The sequence below is a fragment of the Culex pipiens genome, unplaced genomic scaffold (genome assembly GCF_016801865.2).
Source record: "Culex pipiens pallens isolate TS unplaced genomic scaffold, TS_CPP_V2 Cpp_Un0010, whole genome shotgun sequence".
Lineage (NCBI taxonomy): Eukaryota > Metazoa > Arthropoda > Insecta > Diptera > Culicidae > Culex > Culex pipiens.
The window spans coordinates 121,037-132,707 of NW_026292827.1; the positions used below are offsets into that span (position 1 = coordinate 121,037).

The 11,671-nt window shown below is 32.8% G+C and overlaps 1 long non-coding RNA gene across 1 annotated transcript; it reads left to right on the plus strand.

The window, feature by feature from the left end:
* Positions 1–717: 717 nt before the first annotated feature.
* Positions 718–5,215, plus strand: LOC128093720 (uncharacterized). Its single transcript, XR_008212700.1, has 2 exons — positions 718–954; positions 4,411–5,215. It is a non-coding gene; the product is annotated as an uncharacterized LOC128093720 (long non-coding RNA).
* The last annotated feature ends 6,456 nt before the right edge of the window (positions 5,216–11,671 follow it).

Genomic DNA, 11,671 nt, shown 5'->3' on the forward strand with positions numbered 1-11,671 from the left:
ATGTGCGTGGAATAGCAAATGGTTCCAATACCCTAAATGGATAAAAATACTGCAATCTGATTGATAAAATGACTCGACAAAGGATTTGTTAGAGCGCCTTGAGATAGGACACGAGAGAAATGGATGGGCATACACGGAAGTAGAGTCAAGATTACAGGACACTCTCAAAACACGAACGACGAATTATCGAAAGATATCTGCTCGTAAACCTTCCATGCCACAAAAACTGTGTATGGGTAAGAGGTGGGCCATCCAAGGATCAATTCCAGATGAATATTACCATCATTTTTTTCTGTGTATATTATTCTCAGAGTTACACAGAAAAAAAGTTGAATTTTGGAATGTTGAAAATTTGGTAGGTTGAATATTACATCTTTTTCGAGTAATATTACAAAAAAAAACAAGCTTTTCCCGGCAAACTTCGTCCTGCCCTTTTTTGGTTTCCTGACGTTTCTTGCTTGTTTGCTTATTCAGCCTCCTGTGATCAAAATTTGATTTTACGCAGCTTTTCCCATACAATCTGCAGATTTTCCGGATTCGGTTCCAGAGTGGCCAAAGTTGTAACTTTTTGGCGTAAGAACCTTCCTTGGACTTTTACGAACCCAACGCAACAAAAAGCACTTCGATACGACGCTCCATTTGAACTGATACGCGTTCGAACAAAACCGTCGAAATTCTTAATATATATATATATATATATATATATATATATATATAAGTTACGGCCGGGCTCCCCTAGCCGTATTGCACCAACACTTGCAGACTTGTCATACGAAGCATTCTTTCTGAAATAATAAATCAGCCAGTCAAGTTTCATCCTTCAACCAGTGCAGTGCTGAAGTTAATCGTCCGAACCTCCCCACGGGCCGGGAAGCAGCCAACATGGCCCGCTTCCCGGGAACCCCGTACATAACTGGCGCAGTCGGTCGTCTCGGTGGATTACCGAGACTTAAGGTAAGTACACCCAACCGGCGGTCGCATGATTGTGATACATGGCGGCATGAAAGTATATCAGAATCTGCATAAAAACTGTCCTCATGCATTTTTTGCGATATAGGGGTATGACATTTTTGCCCGTTACCGACAATTATCGACTTTACCGACGGATTTTTGGTTGTATTTCACAAAAAAAAACACTTATCAGAACGAGGATTGAACCACCAACTTATTGTTTATTGATCCGACACGCTCCCACCGCGCCATGGACGCTTCATGGAATGAGAGTGAAAGAGCACCAACATATGCTTCTCTTTGGAGTATTGCTCGGGGACGGGCCAGCATTATATGTGTTGGTGAGAACTGCAGATCGCTGAAATGTTTACACGCGGGCGAAAATGATCTAAGGGCTTGCTGCAAAAAATGTTATAAAATGTGACATTTTCTGCAGCAAATCCACTGTTGCAGATTTTGAGATATATTTTTCCTTTGGGTGTAATTATTAAGTTTTAGTACAATAAATTTAGGGCAAAAAGTCTGGTTCACCAGCAATTTCCTGTGTCGATATTGCGAAATCGTAGTCGACACAGGCTATAAGTGTTTAGCATAGGGCAAAATTAGATTTTGCAATAAATTTAGGACAAAAAGTCTGGTTAACCAGCAATTTCCTGTGTCGATATTGCGAAATCGTAGTCGACACAGGCTATAAGGTTTTAGTATAGGGCAAAATTAGATTTTGCCGTAAATTTAAGTGAAGAAAAAAAACCCCCCGCGTATGAACGAAGACGATATGTGGATGATACGATGGTCAGCAGAAAATGCTTTGAAACGGTCGTCACCGCGTAGGAAAGAAGACGATATTTGAACGATACGATGGTCAGCAGAAAATGCTTTGACATGGTCGTCGCGCTGACGCGATTGCAACGAAATATCCAAAACCAAAAGAGTTCTATAAAAATTAAAAATTAAAAATTAAAAATTAAAAATTAAAAATTAAAAATTAAAAATTAAAAATTAAAAATTAAAAATTAAAAATTAAAAATTAAAAATTAAAAATTAAAAATTAAAAATTAAAAATTAAAAATTAAAAATTAAAAATTAAAAATTAAAAATTAAAAATTAAAAATTAAAAATTAAAAATTAAAAATTAAAAATTAAAAATTAAAAATTAAAAATTAAAAATTAAAAATTAAAAATTAAAAATTAAAATTAAAAATTAAAAATTAAAAATTAAAAATTAAAAATTAAAAATTAAAAATTAAAAATTAAAAATTAAAAATTAAAAATTAAAAATTAAAAATTAAAAATTAAAAATTAAAAATTAAAAATTAAAAATTAAAAATTAAAAATTAAAAATTAAAAATTAAAAATTAAAAATTAAAAATTAAAAATTAAAAATTAAAAATTAAAAATTAAAAATTAAAAATTAAAAATTAAAAATTAAAAATTAAAAATTAAAAATTAAAAAATTAAAAATTAAAAATTAAAAATTAAAAATTAAAAATTAAAAATTAAAAATTAAAAATTAAAAATTAAAAATTAAAAATTAAAAATTAAAAATTAAAAATTAAAAATTAAAAATTAAAAATTAAAAATTAAAAATTAAAAATTAAAAATTAAAAATTAAAAATTAAAAATTAAAAATTAAAAATTAAAAATTAAAAATTAAAAATTAAAAATTAAAAATTAAAAATTAAAAATTAAAAATTAAAAATTAAAAAATTAAAAATTAAAAATTAAAAATTAAAAATTAAAAATTAAAAATTAAAAATTAAAAATTAAAAATTAAAAATTAAAAATTAAAAATTAAAAATTAAAAATTAAAAATTAAAAATTAAAAATTAAAAATTAAAAATTAAAAATTAAAAATTAAAAATTAAAAATTAAAAATTAAAAATTAAAAATTAAAAATTAAAAATTAAAAATTAAAAATTAAAATTAAAAATTAAAAATTAAAAATTAAAAATTAAAAATTAAAAATTAAAAATTAAAAATTAAAAATTAAAAATTAAAAATTAAAAATTAAAAATTAAAAATTAAAAATTAAAAATTAAAAATTAAAAATTAAAAATTAAAAATTAAAAATTAAAAATTAAAAATTAAAAATTAAAAATTAAAAATTAAAAATTAAAAATTAAAAATTAAAAATTAAAAATTAAAAATTAAAAATTAAAAATTAAAATTAAAAATTAAAAATTAAAAATTAAAAATTAAAAATTAAAAATTAAAAATTAAAAATTAAAAATTAAAAATTAAAAATTAAAAATTAAAAATTAAAAATTAAAAATTAAAAATTAAAAATTAAAAATTAAAAATTAAAAATTAAAAATTAAAAATTAAAAATTAAAAATTAAAAATTAAAAATTAAAAATTAAAAATTAAAAATTAAAAATTAAAAATTAAAAATTAAAAATTAAAAATTAAAAATTAAAAATTAAAAATTAAAAATTAAAAATTAAAAATTAAAAATTAAAAATTAAAAATTAAAAATTAAAAATTAAAAATTAAAAATTAAAAATTAAAAATTAAAAATTAAAAATTAAAAATTAAAAATTAAAAATTAAAAATTAAAAATTAAAAATTAAAAATTAAAAATTAAAAATTAAAAATTAAAAATTAAAAATTAAAAATTAAAAATTAATTTTTTTTAAAAACTTTAAAAATTGAGACGTTGTGTAATTTTATTGTAATCCATTATTACATGGAAATACAAAGGGTACAAGTGAATTGTAATCGAGGATTACGTAATCTTAGATTACATTCAATATAAATATATTTTTTTTTCATGTTTGTAATTCAGTATTACAAACTTGGAAATTTGTAATTTGAAATTACGAACTAGCTTGACAATTTTTCACCATTGTGTTTTCACATTACTTTTAAAATTCCCTAACCCAAAAAAAAAAAGAAAAAAAATGGACGGGCAATTGTTACAAAGCATGATGTATTTTTTTTTCCTGAAATTAATTCTGTTTTCATCAAACTATCCGAGGTCGATTCGCACAATATTATCATATGGTCGTGTTGCTCAATTGGAGCCCAAATTTGAAGATTTTCATTGGCATTTTTGTTAAACATTTTATTTACTAAATGTAAGCTATTTACTTTACTTTCATCCGCCTTTTACTTTTACAATAAGTATCAAATACACAAAAACAGCATCATGACTACCATAACGCTGAAAGAGAAAATGCACCTTTGTTTGACGATGGAGGAGTCGTTGTATTGGCATTTTCTGTGTAACATTTTGTGTACTTGTTGTAAGTTGTCTATCTCTACTGTTATCTGTCTTTTACTTTCACTATAAACATCGAATATTAACCAATACTTTTTGATCCATAGAGAATCAGGATGATAATCACGAGCCGAAACCGAGGACTGGCAGGCAAACAGCATCGAAAAAAAAAAAAAAAAAAATCAATAGCATCTTCATTCCTTCTTTTATTTGATATTTCTAACGCTTTTTACTTTTAGACTTCCACCATATTCACTCAACACCCGCTTGGTAACCACGTCTAGGGAAAGCAGCAGACGTGCAAAACAACCAGGCTAATTTCTCCCCAATGAACCTAACCAGCGTTGGAGAGGTAGTAATGGATATGAAGAATGAGTTGTAATTGTAAAATTCGTAATCATTGTGGCGTTAACGAAAAGAACAAAAAAAAAAAAAAGGGTTTTATGCCGTGATTGAGGAGAGAGCAGACATAGCTCAACCTCAACCCAAGTGCTTTTGTCCCTTCCAAAAGCCTTAGCCTGCAAAAATTCTGATGGATGCTACTAAGAAACTGTACACCGAATATCGCTGTTAGAATTAAGTTTGGTAGGACAAGTTAGCAAGAAATCGTTTAAATCAAACCAGAAAATTCTCATAATTCTTATGAGCCTGAGCCGCATCAACCAAATGCTAGGAATGTGATATCCTTGATACGTCAGGAATCCTTCCTGTTGCCATCCCGGGGCTCCAGACAACTAGATTTGTGAGGCCCTCGACACGTCAGGACTCCGTCTAGCCTGGAACAGTCATTGGGAATGTGATGTCCTCGATACGTCAGGCATCCGCCCTTGGACGAACTCCGCAGCAACTCGAGCACATCAGTGGAACTCAGAGAAAAAAAAAAACTAAAACAGTTTTTTAAAGTCGAATCGAGACGATTCGAGTCTAACGATGGGGTAGTTACGGCCGGGCTCCCCTAGCCGTATTGCACCAACACTTGCAGACTTGTCATACGAAGCATTCTTTCTGAAATAATAAATCAGCCAGTCAAGTTTCATCCTTCAACCAGTGCAGTGCTGAAGTTAATCGTCCGAACCTCCCCACGGGCCGGGAAGCAGCCAACATGGCCCGCTTCCCGGGAACCCCGTACATAACTTATATATATATATATATATATATATATATATATATATATATATATATATATATATATATATATATATATATATATAGATATATATATATATATATATATATATATATATATATATATATATATATATATATATATATATATATATATATATATATATATATATATATATATATATATATATATATACAGCAATTCCCCACGAAAACAGCATGGAAAAAAACAAAAGTGCTCGGATCGTGCTCAAAATTTTTCTGGGGGTTCCCTGGCCGAAATAATTAGACCCGTATTTTTTTGTTTGGCCATTAGGGTGACCTACGTCGTGTTAGGGTGGTCTGAAAAATGGCCATTTTCGTCGATTTTCGCAAAAACCAATTTTTTAGAAAAATCATAACTCCTCGCCATTTTAACCGATTTCAATTGTCTTATACGCAAATGAAAGGTGATTAGTTGGCCTTTCAAAGAAAAATAATAAGATGTTTCAAAAATCTAAATTTAGCATGCAAGTAACGACGTGCCCCGCAAAACTAATCACTTATTCACGCTAATCTCCCGCGCCTCAGCTCTGACGCATGTGTGTGTGTGTGTGTGTGCAAAACTCTGCACTAGGATTAGCATCTCTATCTCGACCGCCACGGCGGCGGTGCTGACACTGACACGCGTAACGGAACGAAATCATTGTCAATGTCAGCACGGTTATTATTCTAATTAATAAAACGGTTTTATTCCTGTTTATAAATTCTGAACGTCAGCTTTTAGCAGCGGGTGAGTATGCGTATATATGTGGTTACGTTGCACAGTTAAACATTGGTAGTTTGACTGTCATTATTTTTATTTTTGATTTCCTGCTAATGATATATGCTTGACTTTAGTGATTTTGATTTAATTCACTAACCATTTATAATTCGTGTTGTAGAATTCCACCCTACTCACATCAAGCCATCAACGTCTTCATGATTGTAAACATCAACAACGTTCAAAAGGGCGATATTGCGCGTTGCAGGGAAAAGGAGCTCCTCCTTCTTCAACACGTGTGCCACCCACCACCCATCATTAATGCGTTTATTAATATCATGCACCATTTGCATATGCATCACCTCTTGCTTTCTCTTACAACACCCTCTCCACGGTTCAGGAAAGCAGCTCGTCAGCTCACGATTTTGGTACGTCAACGGACGAGATGCAAAACGCAACGAGGTGTACCCTTTGGACCGCGCCGCTGCGACGATCTGCGGCGAGCGAGCCGAAGTTCAGTTCAGCTCACGTGCCAGGCTAATGCACAAGCTGACGCGAACGCCAGCCAACGGCAGAGCGTCGCGACGTCACCGTCAGTGTGCGGTGAAGCCCTGGATTAAGGTTTAAGGTAGGGTGGGATAGGAAATTTTGACCCCGAATCTTATCCGCATAAGGGTGACTTGAACTTGTATGGGAAAATTTCAAAATGGACTGATTCAATCAGAACAGGTATTTTCCGGTCCTTTTTGGGTCCCCAAACAACCCCCTCAAATTTGGGAGCGATTGGGTTTGACCTGGCTTTCCGAAAAGCGCTTCAAATTTGTATGGAAATTTGTCTGGGAAAGCCCTCTTTTTAACATTTTGATTTTTATAATTTTGATTTTTCACTAAATTTAAAAACTAACACCGTGAAAGTGTACTTTTGATTGTCCTCTAAAACATTCCCGAAGAAAGTATGGTCCTATCTTGCTTCTGAAAAAAGATACAGAGTTTTTAAAAGAGGAACTTCAAAATAATTGCTTAAAATTATATTTCTTGCCAACAATGCCAGTACTTCGGTAATTATTTTAAATTCCCAAGTTTAAAAGTAATATGGAAGCAACCTAGCAAAATGGTGTCTTAGAAAACATTGTTATAACGTCATGATTCGAAATCCGGACACTTAGTAGCATATCATTTTTGTTATAGCTGGCAAAAAATCATGTAATAAGTTTGAAATGAAGACATATCATCAGGATGTAGTATGTATTAACAGTCAGTTTTATGAGAATGCATGCAAAATATGTCTTTACTAACAATTTATCATCAGAATTTGAAAATTAAAATGACTTGTTGTGCTTCGAATCCCGGACACTGATAAAAGCTGATTCGAAATCCGGACACTTTTGCTTCGAATTCCGGACACTCGTTTTTGCTAATGAATCGCACAAATTTGGACTGAAATGTTAGTGAATGGCATTCTTTAGGTCTCAAATAAGCTGTTGACATCAAAACAATCGATATTTTAGATAAAAATTTGCTTGAATTTAAGGAAATCAAAACCATAAATTTCTGCTTTGCCTTCCCGGTGCTTCAGACGCCTATGAAATATTTCACGTGAAATGTTTCGCATTTTTGGTAATCTTATAATTTTGTTTTATTTCATTGTTTTGACATTAACTACAGCGTTCAAACAAACTATGAATACAAAGAGACTTAATAGTAATGCATTCTGCTAAAACGCTCAACCAAACCACAAAGTTCAAAAAAACTTAAATGAAAGTTGATGTTAGAATTCATCAAATAACACAGTTTTGACATTCATACTGCGAACTTATATCCAAATAATTGATAAAACAAGATGAGGTGTCCGGGTTTCGAAGCATCCGTGAATTCGAATCATGACGTTATATGAATGTGACTTTATCTTAAAAACATTGACATGCAAAGTGACACACTTACAGGGTGTCAACCAAGCCCTAACTTCTACTGGTGACCTGTTAAAGTGTTGGTGTCTTGGGAAAAGTTGTTAAGCTACTTATTGCAATAAATTTTGACATGGTTAGAAAACAGGGTGGCACATCAACAGGGTGTAAACCCATTTCTAGCTTCTATTTTAGACGAACATGGTACAAATCAGCAATTCGTCGCCGTCGTGCTGACTTGTCGTACGTGCATTTTGGGCCAAATTGAGTTAAGAACGCCATTTTGTGCAGCTCATAATGCCACATCTTTTGACCTTCACAGATCCCCAAAATTCGATTTCAATCCTAAGATATTCAATGAAAACCAAAAAAGCACCGAAAATTTTTGTCACTTTTCATATGAAAGCAGTTTCAATCTTGTCGTGCTATCTTGTCACTCCCTGAAAATTGATGTAAGTGCGACAACAGGCCAAAGGGATTTCAGGTCAGGATGCGTTTGACGCACGTAAAAGCTAGACTACCGTAAATATGTGTAATTATAACTCGGGACTCCAGCAACCAACTTCAACCAAACTTCGGGACAATGCACAGAATGGTCAGCCAAACAAAACGTGTTTGTTATTGTTTACATTGCATGCTTTCGTTTTCTTTTAGTCAAGGTCAAACATTAAAACGCGTTTTTCTCGGAACATCAAAATGGCGGGTGCGACATGATAGCACGAAGACGTCGAATTGGGCCTGCCAGCAAAACAGGGCTGAAAAAAAGCGTCAAAAGTAAGTTTATCACATAAAATTTTGTTGGGGAATCGATTGCGCATGGTTTAAAAACCAGTAACAATCACATTGTAAAGAACAGTTATCTTAACATTTTCCATAAAAAAAAGTATCAATTTTGGTTCAATATAAGTAGAGATATACCCAATTTTCCGAAATAAAAGTGTTTTTTTTTTCAAAATTCCTGAATTTAATTCTCATTTAAACGATGAACACTGCCTACAAAGATTTTTTAAGGATGAAAACATTTGGCTGAAACATAAAACTTATAAAAAGTTTTGATGAAATTTATGATTTTTTTTAAAAGAATTATTAAAAAAAAACTCAATAAGCGGTGTTTTTGTTTGAATGGAAATTAAATTCTGAAATTTTGGAGAAAGTCACTTTTTATTTTACGAAATTGTGTTTATCTCTGTCTATATTGAACCAAAATAAATATTTTTTTATTGAAATGGTTAAGATAACTGTTCTCAACAATGTGCTTGATTCGAAAAGGTTTTAAAATGTTATGGTGTAATATGGCACAAGAAATTCGATGGATATAAACATGAACTCATCGATTTCCGTCGACTTTGGTAAAGAAAAATCCTATGAAATCGAAAAAAAAATCTTCATAAAAAAGTGCTCTACACTCCCCGACGAAATATTTCGCCGGACCTCGCAAAATGTCGGGAAAAGCCCTCCTTTCATGGTGCCAAATATCAGACTTGCCGAATTTTTTATCTTAATTTTGTTCTAGGAAACACACCGTGCCGTAACAAGCAAAATTTCTTCGGATTTTACACCGGATGATATCTGCAAAACATCAGTTAGTATGGTTAGCTACTTTGTTGGCACATGAAGGCCTTTTTGGTCTTCAGAGAACTCCCTGGAGTAAAGATCTGTGCGCCTACCGCCCTAACAAGCAAAGTAAGTCAATGTAAATCAAATTTCGTTCTCATAAATTCAAATTGACTTTGAAAAAAGTACACAACTGCCAAATCAACCCTAACAGTCCCACAATCTGCAAACGCTGGCGCTCCACCAGGCAGGCCTGTCAATCCACGCAACTGGTCATAATTCCACCTACTCTGCACACACTGACAATGCAACGGCTTGGCCCAGCGTCGTTTTTGGTCGCCGGTCCAGTCGCCGCTACTATCAGTATCGGTCTAATAAGTAAACATGGGGCTCCGAGAGAGTTGACACTAAGGCAGGACAGTTTCGCGCGCTAATTGAAAGTGCGGTTAAAAAGCGATAACTCATAGTTGAAAATCGCCTGGCGTTAGAAATTGAGTGGTTTTATCTAGATGTGTGTTTTGTAAATATATGTGCGCACCAGTCACAACTAAGGGCAGATCTTGGAGGGGGGGTTGGACGTTGACGTTGGACAGATGACCGGGCAGCTTTGCACACTTCAAATCAACCTAGACGGGAATTGCAGCAGCAGCAACAACAACAACCCTCTTGAACATGTGGAGTAATGCAATTGTGGGATTTGGATTGATGCTATTTAGATTAGACCGGCTGGGCATTATTCACTAGAGAGTGTCTGTCAACTAGCGCAGTAGTTTCGCCACCACATCCACAGTGGAAGATTGATTGCAGTTTTCGAATAAAACTTTTAATGGGCCACTTGCGAGGCTGCTGTAGGAGCATAGTTGAATGCACTACTGCATCATTAATTTGCATTTGATGAGGGTCTTGAGGGACTCTTCAGGGAAATAATTGAAGCACTGTTTTTTTTTTCTCCAGGAATGCAAAGGGTTCAATAAACGTGTACAACCTAACTGCATCAGAGTGGAAGAGCATTCTTTAATTATTTTAAAGCCCCTGCCTTAAGAAGTAATTGCTACTGAATGCATGTTTACGAGAGTCACTCAATCTAGGTTCAGCTAGTTCATAGCTAAATTTACATGACTTTTAATTTCTTAGATGTTGATAAATTTATTCAGTTAAAATGTTTAAATTTCTTTTCATTACTGTTTTACTAATCAAACGTTACGTTTCCACTTTACGTGATCAACGTCTGCAAATTGGCAGCTCTGAGAAACGACGTAGCAAATCTTTCGTCACATCCAACTGCACACTTATTCCTGCGATCTTTTGTTACTTCTCACTTCCAGCTTAGTGGCGCAAATCCAAACGACTTCCCGTGGGCCGTTAAAGTCACACGAGTGCACGTAGTGACGACCTGCTGTCGGTCATTTTGAGCTAAACCTGGTGCTGTTTTCACTTTCTACACACGTGAAACGATTGTGAAACGCTCGGGTTGGTAGAATTTTCCTGGAAAACAAGAAAACGGCTTAAAAACAACGCGTGACACCACGAGCGCACAAATCTGGGCACGTGTCGGGTTATGACTGTGGGGATTAATTGCTTGTTGGCAATCATGGTAATGACAGGTTTTTTGGGAAATCCAGGATTAGCTTGCAAATGAAAATGAGTTTTTTTAGGATTTGGCAACTTGAATTATTTTTCGATTTATTTTGTGCTAATTCACCTTCATCACACTTAAATTTCCCCCCTCTCGGCATATTCATGCCACATTATTCATCCATTTCCGAGCAGAACATTTTTCCATTTCCAACTCCAAGAAATGTCAAGATCTCGACCTGTTGGTTTGTTACTTAATTTCATGAGGATTCTGCCAAAAAAGAAAAGGCGAAACCTTGCACCCTTCACGGAAGAGCATCGTCGAAAGGGCGTAACGATGCGTAACGGACACGAGGAAACGCTTTTGCTAAATACATTTTCCCCCCTGTTGGACCCTTCTCCGGAGTGTCACATCAACGAGATGATAGGGCTCCGGACAAAAAAGGGCTCCATCACGTTATGGTTCATAAATAACACAAATCAACAATGAAGTTTTACGAATGGATGAACAGGAGGGATTTCAATCGTGGTCATGGTGAAACTTTAAAAAATAAATCAATTTATTTTATTGATAAAAAGCAAAAAAAAAAAAAATACGAA